The sequence below is a fragment of the Prosopis cineraria genome, unplaced genomic scaffold (assembly GCF_029017545.1).
Source record: "Prosopis cineraria cultivar Desert tree isolate PC_DT_omini unplaced genomic scaffold, ASM2901754v1 PC9, whole genome shotgun sequence".
Taxonomy (NCBI): domain Eukaryota; kingdom Viridiplantae; phylum Streptophyta; class Magnoliopsida; order Fabales; family Fabaceae; genus Prosopis; species Prosopis cineraria.
This window is the reverse complement of record NW_026555340.1, coordinates 27,170,547-27,189,986: the sequence shown is the minus strand read 5'-3', so window position 1 is coordinate 27,189,986 and position 19,440 is coordinate 27,170,547. Positions and strand designations below refer to the sequence as shown.

Here is a 19,440-nt window from a genome sequence, read left to right as displayed (position 1 = left end):
CAGTTCAATTAACAGCAAGATCTTCTTGTATTATTATTATACACACACACACACACACACACTCTTTTTTATCAGTTATGATGTGATTAGATGGCCCCTAAAGTTTCTTCCACACCGTAGCAACCTTCACAATATCTATGTTAAGATAGGGCCCAATGATTTGATGCTTCAAAACTACATATACAGCAAGTTTCTGTGGGCATACATTTATACAGGATGCTGTCTGAGAACATTCGGAAACAACAAATAAAACTTACATCCTCTTGCAAAACCTTTGATTTGTCTCATACCTTACCTTATTCATAAAGTTCAAAATAGATTCTGTGTCCAGAATCTGCCATTCTGATGCAACATCATATATAGTTTCTATTTGAGATCATATTTTATGTTAGCTTATGCGTGATCATATTTTAAATTAATTAGCTTGTTTTCTTGCCCTGCCAACCCTAAATTTCAATTTCAAAGATAAGAAGTGAAAAAAAGCTGGTGCACAATTTCTGATAAATAGAGCTAGTTAATTCTAAATATATAACATTAGGGTATGATCTTGACCCTTTTTTCCTTGATAAAATAGAGGTTTGGGTATCTCCTTTTTTAGTCACACTCTTTATCGGTCAGGTCGCTTTTCCATTAGATTAAAATAATTTAAAACTAACAAAGATTTATCTATTTGATAAGCATGTGATTCATACCCTACAAGTGTTATCCATATGAAAAACTTGTTAATGAATAATTTATAAATATCTTTATAAATACTCTTTAAACAGTTGGTTTGCCTTCATTTTGTTAAGTGATTGAATCTAATTAACATAAACTGTTGTTTGATGAAGAAATGAAATGATTAAAATATTGATCCTTTTATTTTACTAGAATTATAATGAATAAGGGTATGCGTTTGACAATGATTCTCCTCTTTATCTAAAAAGCAGTTTCTGCATGTGGGATCAAATTAATAAAAACCATTATTTTCTTTCTGACATGACGCTTTGCCCCTTTAACTGATTGGGCATAACATGCTGATTATCCCTTGCATAGTGGTTCATGTTATCTATCCCGGACTCTGATAGAGTTGATAGTACTTTTACCAAGGCAATAGTTTCGAAATAAAAGGTACTGATAGAACGTTAATTACTTTCTTCATTTAAAAATATAAATTATTTTTTAAAAAATTAAATATTTAAGAATATAAATTATTTTTAATTTTTTAAAATATAATCATTACTTTTTTTAAAAAAGTATCTATATTAATGTTGATTTTATATTTATTATAGGATATTTAATAAAAATAAATATAAAAAATATGGTTAGTTTAATAATAAATAATTGCTTTATTGAGAATAAGTTCAGTTAAAAATATTTTATATTTTTAAATGGAGGGAATAGTAAATAAATTTTACATGACAAAATTAAGAGACAGAATATATTATACAGGCTTTGATGTGTTCTTGTCCCTCAGATTCTGCGAGTTTTATGTTTTTGTAATTCTAACATGAAAGAGAAGAGAAAATCATCTATTTTTCTTCCTTGTCTATCCTTTCTATTCTCTTGTTTTTATTCCTCTCCCTCGTTCAAATCTCACAGTACTTATCATATATATAGCAGCTTTACACAACTGGAATTTTAAAAATCGAATCACAATTTCCACAAACTTCCTGAAACTTAAATCGTCTTAAGCTTTTTTTGTGGTATAGAGAAAAACGCATAAATCACTTCCATTCAAATTAAACTTTAGGCGTGATTTCATATAGATCCTTAATTAACCTCTATTAGGCGTGATTTCATATAGATGCTTAATTAACCTCTTTTTTTTTTTCTTTATGGGGACAATATCCTTAAATTTTACATATGACAGTATGTTATTACTGGGAATTTTGTTGTAACATTAAGATTCTTGTTTAGAATATTGTCAAAACACAGTACAATTTTAGAAATTAAAAAGAAAAAAAATAAATTTAAATTTCTATACTTTATTCACATTTTATTATTATTTTTTTTGATATCCTAAATTTTTATATTTTTGTTTTTAGATGTAGGGGTTTTGGAGGCAACTAAATATTAAAAAATAAAAATATATAATTTAAAATAGTAAAAAAATATAAAGATATGAAGTAAAATGTGAGGGGAAGTGCAATAAATTAAAGTTATGTTTTTAATTAAATATTAACATTAAATTTTTCGAGCTTAAAAGTTTAAAAATGAACATCTGCACGCATCCTAAAGCCAAATGGACTGACTGTGTGCAGCCGAAATTGACTTTTCTAGCTTCGTTTCTTCTGGTAAAAGCCCATCATTACAATTTGGCTTCAGCTGTCCAACATTGTTCTTCAGCATATCTCTGCAGATAATTCCTCTCTTCAAGAAATGAGCGGAAATATTAAAAAAAAAAAAACTATTTTCCTTATTTCTTTGTCTCTTGGCCGTATCGCCGTCTCCATTAATTTATTGGTTGCTTCAAATTAAGAGTTTTTGCAGCGGACTGGTTGGCGATAAGGTTTGATTTGGCCAATAATGAACATTTTTGGTGTGTGTGGATGGCACATCTTCATTCAAATCAATCATTCCAATGTCGCCCTTCGTTGTGTCATATTTCCATGCTCTGTTCCTTCTTATCAGAACGAACATGCTCCATACTCTCACTTCTTTTTGGGGTCACACATGCTCTGAAATTCTTTTCTTAAGTGTCTCTTTGGATAAGGATCCAGTCCCTTCTCATCCTATTCATTCACAAGCGAATATAGGGGAAGGTACTACGTAGGTTATAATTATTTTTCTTTTTTCTTTTTTTAAATCCAATCTCAACAAAATATCTCACAAACGGAGGACTTGGCTCTACTATTGAAATTATGGTCTCAGCATTTAACAATCAGATTAAGATTTATTGAAGGCTCTTTTCCTATCTTTTATTATTCACATATTTATGTATATCTAATTGTTGATTTATCATTATGAAAAGCATATGAATTTATATTTTAATATCTGGACTATTTTTTGAAAAGACGAACAATTCTCATCCGTAATTGTTCAAAGATATGGTGTACTGTAGTATTGCATTTTGTTTGCTGTCATGTATGGGTGAATTCCAAAAGCACAGGCTACTTATTAATGCTCATATATTGGTATTTATACGCCAAATATACAAATGTCCTGCTTCCCAACGAGGCCAATAAAGTCACCTTCTAGAGATTAAATTTCTGGCCAACATAATCTCAAACTATTTAAGGTGGTAAGTAATTTTATGACTTATTCATGGTCCCATTTTGTGTGCTCAATCTCAATTCATCATGCATAGTCAACGACAAGTGCTCTAAACATTACCCAAACAAAACATTCAATTCAAGAATATCATGTGCGTTGCACAATTTACAGTATCTCCTAATGTGCATTTTTAGCATTCCACTTGATTGTGGGAATTAATTCTATGGTATAATGATTATATATATTATTATAAGATTTGCTAATTGTATTTAAAATTTACAAGAAAGTAGATGCAATGCATTGATACATTTCTGGTACTGCAGTTCAAAGAGAGTGATGCATGGGTGGAAATTTTTCCCCCAGATTGGTTTCTTATGCTTAGCTTAAAGTAAAGCCTCAAAAAGGGACAACAAGTTCAAGTGCTACCTTCTCTTTGCTCTTCAGACATGTTGACATACGGTACACAAAATAAGGCTTTTAAAAATTGATAATTAAAATGTTTATTCTTTAAATTTCAAAGAGAAGTCAGCTCATATAGTCCTATTAGAGCTCAGTAAGACTGACAATCCTTTTGAATTATCCTCTCTAGAGACAAATCGAGAGACGATTAGGGGCAGAAGAAAGAGCTATCCTCGCTGCACTGCTTCAAAAAAGGCCTCAGCCTCATTAGCTTAACGTTCGATGCGTTGGCCCTCAAAAACCCATCTGTCACAGATAGCAGCTTAAATATAAAGATCACTGTATATTTTGGTGCAGAAAAAGATATTTATTTTTATTTCAAGAGATTGTCAAGAATATATATATATATATATACTCCTTCTGTTAAAAAATATAAGATAATTTTTAAATAGTTGAATATTAAAAAATATAAAAAAATTTTAATCTTTCAATGTGTGATCATTGTTTTTTTTTAAAAGCATCCTCATTAAATAAATAATTTTATATTTATTTTAGAACAAAATACCTTATTAAATGAGAAAAAAAATAAAAAAATATGATAAATTTATAAATAAATAATTATTTTTTTAAGTGAGATTCGGTTAAAAATATTTATATTTTTTAATAGAGGCAGTGTTATAAGAGGATTGATCCCATAACAATATCACACGCATCAATTAAAAGTTGTCAGGTTAAGACAGTTTGAAAATATGCATGATAAATGATGGGTAGAGAACTGATATCTCAGAAATTATTGAATGAGTGATGTACATGTATGCTCGTGTTGATTCCATCCACTGTATGATATTGTTGCTAGCTACAGAAAACTTCATCAATATCAGAAAAAAGTCCATAGTGCGTTGTGAGTTATTCAGAATTGATGCTTATAGGACTTCTTTTTCCCTTATTTTCTCCACGAATTCACTGTGTCCATATGCTTCAGAAAATGATAGCTTCAAACATGATATCTGCCAAAAACAACTCCTTTTTTTGGCTCATGTCCAAATTTGTGCAAAAAACAAAAGGGTATATATTGTCCTCTCCCTCTGGTTTCCTTTGTGGTAATTAATTTGGTCTGATACATGTAGATCACAGATACGTTAAACTGACTAATTTGAACTTTACATTAATCAATTATTGCTTCCCATGATGCATTTAAAACGCTCTTCTTCATTGTCTTCTGTTCGCAAATTATCAGTTACGGAATATATTAATTCTCATATCAGTATTTGAGCAGGCCTACACAGGACTCCTCTAGTTTACTTTTCAAACTGATAAATCAAACTGTAATAATATATGTATATATATAATAAAATATGTTTGTCTGAAGGCGGGAAAATGACTCATGGGAAGGCTGTGTGTGATGAACTCATCATGAAGAAATGTCACTGACACGCTAGGTTACTATTTAGTGTTCATGTTACGCGCTTTCAATACATGTAATAATAATAGTCAAAACTCAGGCAGCTTTTTAGTCACCCAAGTGCATTTACTTTAGAACGATTATTTCGACTCGTCCTTGTTAATTTGACAGTCATGTCTTCCATTAAATGGAAACCATCCCAATCTCACGAACAGTAAATAATTGGGATTCCTTTTAATTTTGAACACGAAAAAAGAAGGGAGGAGCCAATAGAAACTCCATTTCTATACATACCGTCACGAGTCCTGCATCAAAAAACTTAATAAATAATATAAAATTTATAAATTTAAAAACTCTCTTTTTAATAAATTATTATTTTAAAATAAATTCTCACTTTGAATTTATGTCTGTTATATTAGTGCTTTTATTGAGAGATCAGTGTTATAGAAAGGGTTATCTACAGAGAGTTTTAATTGGCAGAAAGTCGAGTAAAATATTATGAAGTGAAGCTACTAAGGGCATTAGCTCTTGACACGGTGACATTGTCATAAATCCCATATCGAGAAGCCTCACAAGTGATGTGAGGTTTATAAATTTAAGAAACTCTCCCTTTTAATAAAATAGTTTTTAGGGATGAGTTTTCCCTTTAAGTTTATACTTGTTGCACAAACATACATATATGCATATATAAAAAAGATAATAATTATATTACATAATTACATAATTTAAAAAAATTAATTAACTATAATAATTATATTTTAAAATAAAAGAATTAGAATAAAATACTCTCTTATTTAATTAAAATAAAGCTGTATTAATTGTTCTTCGTAAGTGAAAATTATGAGTTTTTGAATGATATTTTTAAAAAATTATAATAAATATTTATTAAAATGTATAATTTTACTTATAAATAAAAACAAATAATAAGTAATAATTTATCACTCATATAAAAACAAAAGCAACATGTGTGGGTGTTTGTCTGTGCAATTGTCAGCTATTGTCACAAAAACGTACTCAGACTCCATCAGAAAAAATGGTGACATGAGAAAACTTAAAGTTGAAGCCTATCTACTATATGAGACTATCATGAGTGTATTTTAAAGTTAGAATCTTGTACTGTATTCACTTCATGGATAGATATAGTGCATATATAGCTGTAAAATGGATACAGAAATAATGGCAGGTTCATGAATCTTGTACAACAATGTGCACACAAGCGAGAAAAAGGGTAAGAGTGGAGGTGACAGAAAGATAACTGCATTAAGGCGAGCATGGGGAAGGGATCATCATTATATGACTTACTTACAGACAAGATGCCATAGGAAATGACATTCAATGACCGCAAATTAAAGCATATTACTCCCACCTATTCCTGTCAGAAAACAAGTTTATATATTTAATATTTTTTTTAATTAAATCAAAATTTATGAATATTTTATAAATTATTTATTTTATAATAAAGTCTTGATGTTAATTTTATTATCACATTAAGATTCATTTTTATTATTTGATTGAATATAAATATATTAAATATATAAAATTAAATGCAGAAGTCTTATTTTTTTTGTTATAAGACACATTTAATTATTTCACTGAAATTAAGGAAAGGTAGTTAAATCATGAAAAAACACAATATTTGATTTTTATAATTTTATCAGATTTTATTTTTAAACTCTATAATTTTTTTAATATTTTCAATTCTTATAGTTTCAAAAAAGTTGGGTGACCTTTATTTTTTAGGTCCTTATAGTTTTCATTTTTTAACGGTTTTATTCCTTATAGAGATTGAAAATACTGAAAAAAATTACAAGGACTCAAAACAAAATCTAATGAAACTATAGGAATCAAAAATTATATTTTCTCTTAAATTATTAACTTTGTCTAAAAATAGAATAGACTTTTAATTTTAATCTTATTTAAATAATTTTTTAAATTTGAATTACATTTTTTATAATTAATGAGTTTAAATATGGGTAATATTAAAAAATAATTAATATTTTATTGTGTCTTATATTAAAAATAAAAAATAATTTTAGAATATAGCCTACTCCCTCCATTTAAAAATGTAAAGTATTTTTTGAGAAGTTAGACGTTAAAAAATGTAAGGTATTTTTAATCTTTTAAAGTGTAATTATTACTTTTTTTTTCAAAAATACTCCTATTAATGAATGACTTTATATTTACTGTAGGATATTTAATAAAAATAAATAGATAAAGATAAGGTTAGTTTTAAAAGTAGATAATTATTTTATTGAGGAGTGAAATTTAATTAAATATATTTTATATTTATAAGCGAAAAAAGCATAATAAGAAATGGAAAGAGGGGTTGATGGCTTTATTTCTCTCGAAACCCATATTCTTTACACCCATCCACTTGATTAATTAATAAAGGAGTTCTGGACCCTTGTTGCGGTGTCATTTTCTAATTATACAGTGCACTAGCACAGCGACCTAATGAGAAGAAAATACATTTATTACAGCTAAGGGAATATATAAATATTTTAAAAGTGTTACTTTTGTTGTACGTGTGTCAAAAGTGTGTGTGTGTCAAAGTCCCATATTGATTAAAAGAAAGACTTTCCTAGTGTATATATACTAAGGAATGAAGTGGGCTAGTAAAATAAGCTTGGAAGAGAAGTGGTCTCGCGCACATGAGACAGGCCAACTCAGGCCAATCGCAGTTGAAATCAGCCGATTCGCCCCCCCTGCGTGCGAGTTCAAGAGGTAGTGGGTTCCTTTTACCGAATTATTTTTACAAATAAATAATTATTTTGGCTTGCCGGAGAAACTCAAATTTTGGCTGTCTGGAGTTTGAAGTCAAACCAGGAACGTTTTTTTTTCATTAAACAAATTAATTTTTTCTAAACGTTTGTCTTCCCAACGTTCCCAACGTTTCCAGACAGGAGGTTGAGTGCGTTTTGTGTAACTCCAATGTTTCCAGACAAGCTTTTAAATAATTTTTATGACACTGTAACTGAGCTTTTAAACCGGTGGTAACCCCCCAACGTTCATGTCCACCTTCGAGCTATATATAGCCATGGGTTCAGACAGAGCGAAATACAGAAGCCTCTTGAGTCCTCGCGGTTCTCTCTTCCTCCCTCTGTGAATCTATCTGTGTGCGTCTGTGATTACATTTGGTCTCCGTTGTTCTGTTCTCTCGTTCCACCGAGGAAGTGCTTGTTTAATCCTGGGGAACTGCCGGACGTCCGAGGGTGTGCCGGAATAGTTCTTAAGGACAGTGTCCTTCCGGGCACGACTCAAGCAACCAAACAGGAGTTTGCTGTACACGTTTGCCGCCGGTGTCATCAACAATCTTAAGAACTATTCAACCCAATGGCGACCAACAATGCTGAGAAGGTCAGTACATGCCTGCCGTTGTTGCCTTCCCCCTACCAAGGCCGTTCCCGGACATATCAAAGATAGAAGTCTTTGATGGCCGGAACTTCAAACGCTGGCAAGAACGTGTCTTCACCGTCCTTGACATGCATGGTGTGGCTGCTACTCTTGCTCAATCCGAGCCTCCTGCTGATACTGATCAAGCCCAACGAGTTGCATGGACTTGTGCAAACAAGGTATGCCGACATACTATCATTAGCACTTTATCTAATGATTTGTTCGATGTCTACTGTGTCTACAAGGAAGCTTGTAAGATATGGGAGTCCCTGGTTACAAAGTACACTGCAGAGGATGCCGGTAAACAAAAGTTCGTTGTGGGCAACTACTATAAATGGGAGATGATCGAGAACAAGGATGTGAAGGAGCAAATCAACGAATATCATAAGCTGTTGGAGGAGCTTCGTGTTGAAAACATCAACCTTCCAGACGAGTTTATTGCTGGGATACTGATTGAGAAGCTGCCAGAATCATGGTCTGACTACAAACAGCAGTTGAAACACAAACAGAAGCAGCTATCCTTGACTGACTTGATTACTCACATCATCATCGAAGACACCAACCGCAAGGCAATACGTGCAGCTCGAACCAGAGAAATGACATCCAAAGCCAACTTAGTGGAGACAAAGCCTCACAGCAAGAGGTATGATTCTAAAACTAAAGACAAGAGGAATAGAAAATCTGATTACAAACCCAATGCTTCTAACCCCTCTTTCAAAAAGAAAGGAGACTGTTTTGTCTGTGGCAAACCAGGACACTATGCAGCACAGTGTAGAAAGAGAGCAACCCGTGATAAGCCTCGAAAGCCAAATGTAAATTTGGTACAACGAGATGGTGACAGTGATGATGACATTATTGCTGCAGTGGTGTCACAAGCTCTCTTGATTTTTGATGTGAAGAAATGGGTGGTAGACTCGGGGGCTACCAGGCACATATGTGCAAGCCAAGAGATGTTTACCACCTATAATCCTGTAAAGGAAGGGGAAGACCATGTTTGCCTTGCTGATTCCCGAACTGCTAAAGTTCAAGGAAAAGGGAAAGTGGTCTTAAAGCTCACATCAGGAAAGACTCTGGCTCTGAATGATGTTCTGCATGTGCCTGAAGTTAGAGCTAACTTAGTGTCAGTTGCTCTTTTAGGGAAAGCTGGGGTTAAAGTGTCATTTAAATCTGATAAGATTGTAATGACAAAAAATAATGTGTTTGTAGGCAAAGGGTATTGTAATCAGGGACTGTTTATTCTAAATGTTGATGAAATGAATAAAACTGAATCTTCTGAGTATATGCTTGTTTATATGGTTAATTCCTTTGATCTGTGGCATGCTAGACTAGGTCACGCTAGTAAAGGTTATATAAATAGGATGCGACAACTTGGACTACTTTCTGAAATTAAAAACAGAGATTTTGGAAAATGTAAAGTATGTGCAGAAACTAAACAAAGTAAAAAACCTCATTTTTCTAGTCAAAGAGAATCTGAATTACTATCTTTAATTCATACAGATTTAGGTGACTTAAAACAAACCATGACTAGAGGTGGTAAAAAATATTATATCACTTTTATTGATGATTTTTTAAGATATACTAAAGTATACTTGTTAAGAAACAAAGATGAGGCTTTTGAAAAATTTCTGTTATATAAAGCAGAGGTTGATAATCAGTTAAACAAAGGAATTAAAAGAGTTAGATCGGATAGAGGAGGAGAATATATTTTGTTAAATTATTTTTGTGAAAAAGAAGGAATTATACATGAGATAACACCTCCTTATTCTCCCGAGTCTAATGGTGTTGTAGAAAGAAAAAATAGAACATTAAAAGAAATGATGAATGCTTTGCTTGTGAGTTCTTCTGCCCCTGATAACTTGTGGGGTGAAGCTATTTTGTCTGCATGTTTTTTACAAAATAGGATACCTCATAAGAAAACGAAGAAAATGCCTTATGAGTTATGGAAAGGGTTTACCCTAAACTTAAAATATTTGAAAGTGTGGGGGTGTCTTGCAAAAGTTTTATTGCCTGATCCTAAAAAGAGGAAAATTGGCTCTAAAACTTTGATTGTATGTTTATTGGGTATGCTGAACAAAGTGCAGCGTATCGTTTTTTAGTTTTAAAAAGTGATGTTTTAGACTAAAATACAATTATAGAAACTAAGGATGCTGAATTCTTTGAACATATTTTTCCTTTGAAAATTAAGCATGTTTCTAAACCTGTTGAGAATTCAGAGTTTGAACAAAATTTTAACGAGGATTTGGTTTTAAGGAGAAGTAAAAGGCAAAGGAAAGAAACAAGTTTTGGAGATGACTTTTACACTTATCTAGTACAAGATGAACCGTTAAATTTTTATGAAGCTATTTCTTCTCCTGATACCAAATATTGGAAAGAAGCAATTGAAATTGAAATTGAAATTGATTCTTTAAGGAAAAATAAAACTTGGGTTTTATCAGATTTGCCCCAAGGAGCTAAGGCTATTGGGTATAAATGGATTTTTAAGAAAAAATATTTTCCAGACGGTTCAATTGATAAGTATAAAGCAAGGCTTGTGGCCAAGGGTTTTACTCAAAAAGAAAATATAGATTATTTTGACACTTTTTCTCCTGTGACTAGAATCTCTTCTATAAGAGTTCTTATTGCTTTGGCTTCAATTTACAAACTTTTTGTTCACCAAATGGATGTTAAAACAGCTTTTTTAAATGGTGATTTAGAAGAAAAAATTTACATGGCACAGCCTGAGGGATGTGTGATTCCTGGGCAAGAAAATAAAGTTTGTAAACTTGTAAAGTCTTTGTATGGCTTAAAACAAGCGCCTAAGCAATGGCATGAGAAACTTGATCAAGTTTTGACAACTGGTGGATTTTCTACTGTTGAAGTAGAAAGATGTGTTTATACAAAGTTTGTGAATAATGAATGTGTGATTATATGCTTGTATGTGGATGATATGCTAATTTTTGGCTCTAGTATGTGTATTGTTAATGAAACAAAAAATTTTCTTTCTTCAAATTTTGACATGAAAGATATGGGTGAAGCCAAGGTAATCTTGGGTGTAAAAATCATAAGGAATGAAAATGAAATCTTGCTTTCCCAAGAACATTATGTTGAGAAAATTCTCAGAAAGTTTGGACATCTTGAAGATGCTCCTTTGAGTACTCCTTATGATTCGAGTGTGCAATTAAAAAAGCACAAGGGTGACCCAGTTGCTCAATCTGAGTATGCACAGATTATTGGGAGTCTGTTGCATTTGATGAACTTTACTAGGCCTGATATAGCTTATGCTGTAGGCAGATTGAGTAGATATACTCACTGTCCAGGCAGTAAACACTGGGAGGCTCTGGTGAGAGTCTTGAGATATTTGAGAAGTACCATGAATTATGGTATATTGTATAGTGGATTTCCCGCTGTATTGGAAGGATACAGTGATGCTAACTGGATTCGAATTCAGAAGAGACAAAATCCACTAGTGGTTATATATTCACTCTTGGTGGTGGTGCAATAACCTGGAAGTCTGCAAAACAGACGATCAACACAAAATCCTTAAGGGATTTTGAGTTCATTGCAATGGAGCTGGCTGGGAGTGAAGCTGAGTGGTTGAAAAACTTCTTAGCAAGTATTCCAATAGGTGAAAAGCCCACACCATCAGTGTCTTTACATTGTGATAGCCAGTCTGCAATAGCAAATGCTAAAAATAAGACCTTCAATGGCAAAAGTAGACATATTCGATTGAGACATAATATTATAAGGCAGCTGCTTAAAGACGGGGTCATCTCAATTGATTATGTGAGATCAGAGTTAAATCTGGCGGATCCGTTAACTAAACCCCTAGGGAAGAAATTTATTATTGAAACGTCGAGGGGAATGGGACTTAAGCCTGTTTGAAATTAACGGTGATGGCAACCCAACCTTTGTGATTGGAGATCCCATGAAGAAGGTTCAATGGGTAAAAACAAGTCACTTGTTAGTTCTGCTAGCACTGAATTTTGTCCCTTCCTATGGCTTGAGAAAGTGCTAGAATGCATTGAACGGAGGCTGAGCGATAGCTCTTAATGTTTTCATAGTCCTTACGGATGGTGTATTCATTGCAGATACACTTAATGAAAACACCTATACAAATGTGGATGAGGCCGCTCCTATGAGATCGTGGCAAAATCTCTAGAACATTTGTTAAAACCAGGCGAGCGCATGGCCGATAACGTGCAAAACCGTCATTAACAGCAGAGACTGTGGGGGTATAATCCGATTAATAAGACCTCTAGCACATGCTCAAGATCTGTTGGTTCAATAACGAAGTTACACCGACTTTTCTATGTGCTAAGTTTTATTAGTCTAGGATTGGTTCAAGTCGATAGACACCAAATTCAAAGTGATTATCCTCCGTGTGAATAACTCAGACGAACATAGATCCTTTTGACACATGTGGGGGATTGTTGTATGTGTGTCAAAAGTGTGTGTGTGTGTCAAAGTCCCACATTGATTAAAAGAAAGACTCTCCTAGTGTATATATACTAAGGAATGAAGTGGGCTAGTAAAATGGGCTTGGAAGAGAAGTGGCCTCGCGCACATGAGACAGGCCAACTCAGGGCAATCGCAGTTGAAATCAGCCGATTCGCCCCCCCTGCGCCCGAGTTCAAGAGGTAGTGGGTTCCTTTTACCGGATTATTTTTACAAATAAATAATTATTTTGGCTTGCCGGAGAAACTCAAATTTTGGCTGTCTGGAGTTTGAAGTCAAACCAGGAACGTTTTTTTCATTAAACAAATTAATTTTTTCTAAACGTTTGTCTTCTCAACGTTCCCAACGTTTCCAGACAGGAGGTTGAGTGCGTTTTGTGTAACTCCAACGTTTCCAGACAAGCTTTTAAATAATTTTTATGACACTGTAACCGAGCTTTTAAACCGGTGGTAACCCCCCAACGTTCATGTCCACCTTCGGGCTATATATAGCCATGGGTTCAGACAGAGCGAAATACAGAAGCCTCTTGAGTCCTCGCGGTTCTCTCTTCCTCCCTCTGTGCATCTATCTATGTGCGTCTGTGATTACGTTTGGTCTCCGTTGTTCTGTTCCCTCGTTCCACCGAGGAAGTGCTTGTTTAATCCTGGGGAACTGCCGGACATCCGAGGGTGTGCCGGAATAGTTCTTAAGGACAGTGTCCTTCCAAGCACGACTCAAGCAACCAGACAGGAGTTTGCTGTACACGTTTGCCGCCGGTGTCATCAACAACTTTTACAACGGCACTTAGCACTGTTCAATACGAGGCACTGCAGGAGATCTATCTATATGTAACCAATAATGGATAATCGATATACTATAGTTTAGTAAGTTTGGACCGGTCTCAAACTTTTTTTTTTTACAAGCTAGGATCGGCCTTATACAAAGATGTGATTTTCACAAATTATCGGTCTCAACAAGATTTGATTTTCACGAGTCTCTGCTTTAATATAGGGATTTTGTTCGTGAATATAATCTAAAAATACCTTTATAAACAATCTAAATCTAAATTGTAAGATATTTGCCATGACTACAGTGAATATTGAATATTTAAGACTTAATGCATTGATACATAAATAAAACCACCACCAATACTTTAGATTTTAAATTAAAATGTGTTGTCTTCTTGTTGATCTTGTCCACTTGTCGTCTTTCTTTATTTTTAGGTGGTCATTATTTATTTTTAACAAGTAATATTAGAATTAGGTTTTCACCAAGATCTAAAGCCTGTTATTGTATACACCTTTAAAATCTAAAAATAAGACTAGTTTTGACTAAGTTAAGATTTGTGTGGATCACATTATTTGAAGCTTATAAAATTGGGTTGGCCTTGATTTTTCTTCGCTGGACAAGTTGATCACTCATCCGCTTACCCCACTTCTCATTTCCTTGAAAATTTAAATTATTTAAAAATAAATATATTATTTTTATTTTAAAGACACCTTTTCCTAACTCTTGATTGTTTTCCAGTTAATTTTTTTGTTGACTAAGAGCAGTAGTTTGGATGCTGATTTGTTTCGATGAGAAAAATCCCATTTTAATAGAAAAAATTAATAAAAAAATACTAACTCAGATAAATATTACAATTCAAAGTAAAGAATTTAATCAAAAGAATATTAGCCCTGATAACATTTAGAATCCCTTTTATTACTCTTGAAATGTTTTTCAGGTTTTTAAGAGCACATCCAACTCTTTTGAAAATACTAAAAAAGTTAAAAAAAATTTCTTTGAAAATATATGTTCATAATTTTATTGTTTGTGAATTTGTTGATGAACTCTTTTTTTTTTTTTTGTTGCTTTCGCATCCTACTGTTGCTTTCGCATCCTACAATCCACTTCAGATTAATCTGAACTCTCATTTAGATGCGGCCCTCTTTGAGGAAGTTTTGTGAGTACCACTAATGAGACATGATTTACATGTGCAATTACGCTACTGCATATCTTGCAAATCAAACTCAAAATTTCAGATTAAACTGTCCAGGTACCTAACCATCAAGACAAACGCTCATAGGTCTTGTCAATGAACTTTGTATTCAGAATATTTACTGAATATCGGAAGAGTTACATGGGGTACATATACTTGGGCTTCGATCCAAATCACTCGGGCAATCGAAAGCCCACAGGTATTCTGTTTTGGAAACTTTTGACATTTTCTCTAAAAAAGCTGGAGACGTGGATTAGTACTATGAAAAATAAGATTTGTTCTTAAATGCCAATCTGGGTTGATCATATTGAAAAGGTTTTTGCCTGCTTAAACATGAGAATTTGAATTTGAATCTATATAAATGCAAAAAATGATTTTAGAAGAATTATTCTTATTTTGATCCACGGAAGTTTAGGCGAGTCCTTACCCCCAATGTTTGTTACACATATGATATTAAAAAATTAACTTGGATTTTCTTTAAATTTCTTTAAAGACAATTCATTTTTATTTTTAATTATTTTTTGAAATTAATTTTATTTATCTGTTATAAGATTTTTAGTTTTCCTTTTATCTATTACACCTGCCCCCATAAACTTTTGGCTGCTTTAGAGAAAGACAAAAGCGTAGCATATTATACGTAGGCAAAAAATTTTGGAATAGCACTTTATCGCAAGCTTTAATAACGATCTATTTGCCTCCGTGCACTTCCATTCCATTTCCTTCGAACAGTCATATTGTTCAGCTGAAGAAAAACTCGGGCACTGGAGCCATAGTTACTAGTTCCAAGCATCTTGGATTGGATTGACTTGATTTCATCTTAGCAGAGGCTCTGGTACATTTTGTTTTCGTTCAGTTTGATTCTTATCCGGATTGGTCCTTGGAAAAGAAACAATGTGCCCTGATTCGTAACTTCCTACATTCAGTTATGCGCGCTCGAACAATCCACTAATGGATCTTAATGAAATATGGCTGTGAGTGGTAATACTAATATGCTAATTTCTCTTATTGCTTTGGCTGCCGAAAAAATGCAGTAATTGGAGCGAAGATATGTATCTTGAATAAACGTTTGTGTTATGATTTTTTAGGTTCTTAGCTGAAGGAAATCAAGTAGTTGGGCAGTGCTATCTGAAGTGGAGTTCCTGCTGTTATGGCTTCTCAGAGAAACTTGTCTGAAAGTTGTTACATTCTCTTCTTTATTACTTCGGGGGTCTTAGGCTCAGCTTATTCATTGCACCGCATGATGTAAAACTTTAGCATTTATTCCTTTTCAAAAAAGGGGAAAAAGTCATCAGAGAAAATGAATGCATTCTCTCGGATTTGGATAAATTTCTTTACCTATGAATATGAAGATTCTGCCGGTTTTGTAGCAAAAGTTCGCATTAGCCTTTTTCTGCTTTCTTTTCTTTTCAGACATGAGGGGTCTCGTTCTTTTACACTCAAAGCAGAACTAAGTTCAACTTCAAGTGCTGACACAGATTCTTTACAAAGATGGGTTTTTGCCTTTTGTGCTATGAGGTTTGATCTTCATCAAGGCCAACTTGTTGAAGAGTGTTATCCACCTGGCTGTCTTACGCATAATGAGGAGCCGGAACTCGCTCATAGTTCATTTCCTGATTGTGTTACCCAGCCATGATTGTATTTTCTTTTTCAGATTTCATAGGCCCCCAGAATCTCATACAGGCAATGTTAATAGTGCCGCCGTTTCTAGATTCATGTATGGCTATGTCTTTAATAGACAGAGACGTGATGAAAGGCTAAAAAGAGGAGTAGAGCAGAAGTCTGTCGTAATATTGTCCCATAATCCTTATTCAAGTGTTTTTAGACCTTTGTTACAAATCGTAGGTCCCTTGTATTTTGACATCGGTAAGAAAGCTCTGGAGCATATTGCTTCTTATGTTTCAAGTTGGTCCGCTCCTGTTCCTGGTAAGCTAATGGATCTTCCTATTGGGAATGCAACTCTTAAAGTGAGCTTGCCTCCTCCCCATTGCCTGCCCATGCAAAGTTGTGTATCTTTAGAAGACAAGTCTTCTGTGGCACCTGTTCTTCCAAGTAATCAGCACATCCCACAGGGTCTTCTTCATGATTCAGATGTTGTTGGGACATTCAAAGGCCTTCTGTTGCGGCTTTGGTTGTTATGGGAGTTGTCACTTATTGGTGAACCCATTCTGATCATTGCACCCACGCCTCCCGAGTGTGTTGAGGCCGTTGCCAGTCATGAGTTTAGCTGCACCTTAATTTGTAGTGTTGACTTTCGGCCTTATTTCACAATCCATGACCCTTTGTTTGCACATTTAAACTCGCTTAAAGAAGGTGAAACTTTCCCCCCAGTGATTTTAGGGGTGGCTGACATTTTGCTCCCCAAAGCTCTTCCTAACTTCCCCCACGTTGTTTCAGTGGGAAGCCCTCCCAAATCAAGCAGGTTTTCCTTCTCAACTAGATCTTCTTCCACGGGCAGATTTTCTGGTTGACCAGATGGTATGAGACTTTCACAGCATTCCTGGAAGAAGTTTTCTCCTTCAAGTTTATTGGGCATAGTTAAGTTGCGGAGAGATGGTCCTCTTTGCCTCATGAAAGAACATAAAGAAGCCGTTTGGAGTACTTATTCTGCCATAACTAGGCCGGACAACTCTATCTTAAATAGGCTCATAGATGCTGGGATGTCACCAAGAGCTGAGAAGTCAGTATCAGTTGTTAACAATAAGATATTGCGAAGGCATTTCTTGGAACTCACTACTAATTTTCTGGCCCCTTTTAGTCCGCATTTTAGGACTACAACACCATTAGAAGGATCTTCGCCATATTTAGACCGGCCTTCTCTTCCTCAATTTAATGCTGATGAGCTATTTGCAAATTTATCTGCAAGAAGTCCACGGAAGTTCTTATTAAAGCGGATGGCATCAAACTGGCTTGTAACTTGTCATATTTGTGATGACTCCCTTTTGCCATTTTCGTACACATGTAATTTACTTTTTGACTTTGCCTTAAATTTGTATGCTGATTTGATTGCTATATTTGGTTAACTTGGTGTTTTAAAACTTTAGACTTAAAGATGATAGAGTATATTTATCAGGCGGTTCCTGAAAGGACCGAACTTTATGACATGGTTTCAGAGGAGGCGTGCTGTTGCTGAACAAGAACAAGAGAGATTGTGGAGGGATGCAAACATGAAATCTGACATACAAGGTCTCATATCTAAAATGTCTAAGCTGGAAATATTAGACACTTTTGATGCTATAGAGAGACAACTCCTTATAGAAGTACAGGTAACTGTTTTCTCAGGGTCCTTCAAATATGTCATGCAATTGCTTCACTATGTTGCTATTTGCCTACATGGATTAAAGATTCTATGTCCAAATATCTTTAATTGGCTATTAAATTTAGTTATTACTATTAAGTTTAAGAAATAAAGCCTTTGACATGGATACTTAAATATATCATGGGTTTTGAATTTATGGGCCCTGGGATCATAGGACGGATTAAGAAATCAATGCTTCTTCAGGGAAACCTATCATTTACTCTATTAGTTTTTTTATTCTCTCTAGCATTCCCTTACTTAGGCTCGAACGTAGTTTTGTGAGGTCCTGGCGCCTTTTCATAATATATGTGCCAGCACGCATGCATTTATTGCTTCACGGAGAAATCTGCTAATGACAGAAAAAATAGGTTATGATGTGTTCATTATACTCAAAAAATAAGTTACAACAACAACAACAACTCCCACCACAACCCCCTTATCTTACTTGATAAGGTTAGCTATGTGAATATCATTTACTAAGCATTTAAAAATATTATTAATTAAGAGATCTTGATCAATAATTTTCAAAAGTGTTTTTTTGAGACTTTTACTCCTTTTAACAGCATTGAAAAGTATCTGTTTTACTCTCTACACGGGTGCCTCCTGAGTTTTTTTTTTTTTGGTACATGTCCAAACCATCTTGTATGTTTATTTCAGATTTTATCTTTATGTGTATGTCTGCCTATCCATCTCAACATTCTCATCTCTATTACTCTACTTTAATGCTTTTGCTGTTTCATTATAGCCCAATATTCACTATCATATAATATTTAATTTTATAATAGTTTAATAAAACTTTTTTTTAAATTTATTAGGTATTAGGATCGCCTATTGGTACAGGCCTAAGAGAGATTATTTGTACAGGCCCTTGACCGGCAGATATCGACATAGACACGCCTGTTTAAACCTTCTGGCTGCCCTTGTTCTAATGCTTTTCATCGGACCTACAGGTTGTTGTATGGATAAGGCTTTTTTTTTTTTTGGGCTGTAACTGAAATATATTTCGTGATTTTATATCTTTTGAATACCATCATCAGCTACAGCAATCTGGAAGGGATGGTTTCAGTTCGACGGCAATTTATCATAAACTAAGGGCAGATTTACAAGTTGTTTTCAATGTACTTTCAAAGGACAAGCAACAGACCATTCTTTCAAATCCACAAAGGGCATCCCTTCTACAAGGAAGTTCTTAATTGACCTGGCTTCCTTGCTGCCCACTCTTGCTAGTTGCGGTTGTCTCTTTTATATCACCAAGGCAAACAGCAAAGCATCAATCAGGTGGTTTTGTGTATATACAGTCTTCTAATGTTGCTGCAGCGCACACTTTTACTTGTTAATAGCTTCTTCATGTCGGACTTAGAC

The 19,440-nt window shown here is 34.0% G+C and overlaps 1 pseudogene; it reads left to right on the top strand.

Annotated features, from left to right (window-relative positions):
- The first annotated feature begins 15,482 nt into the window (after positions 1–15,482).
- LOC129320424 (uncharacterized) lies at positions 15,483–17,913 on the top strand (annotated as a pseudogene).
- Positions 17,914–19,440: the final 1,527 nt, after the last annotated feature.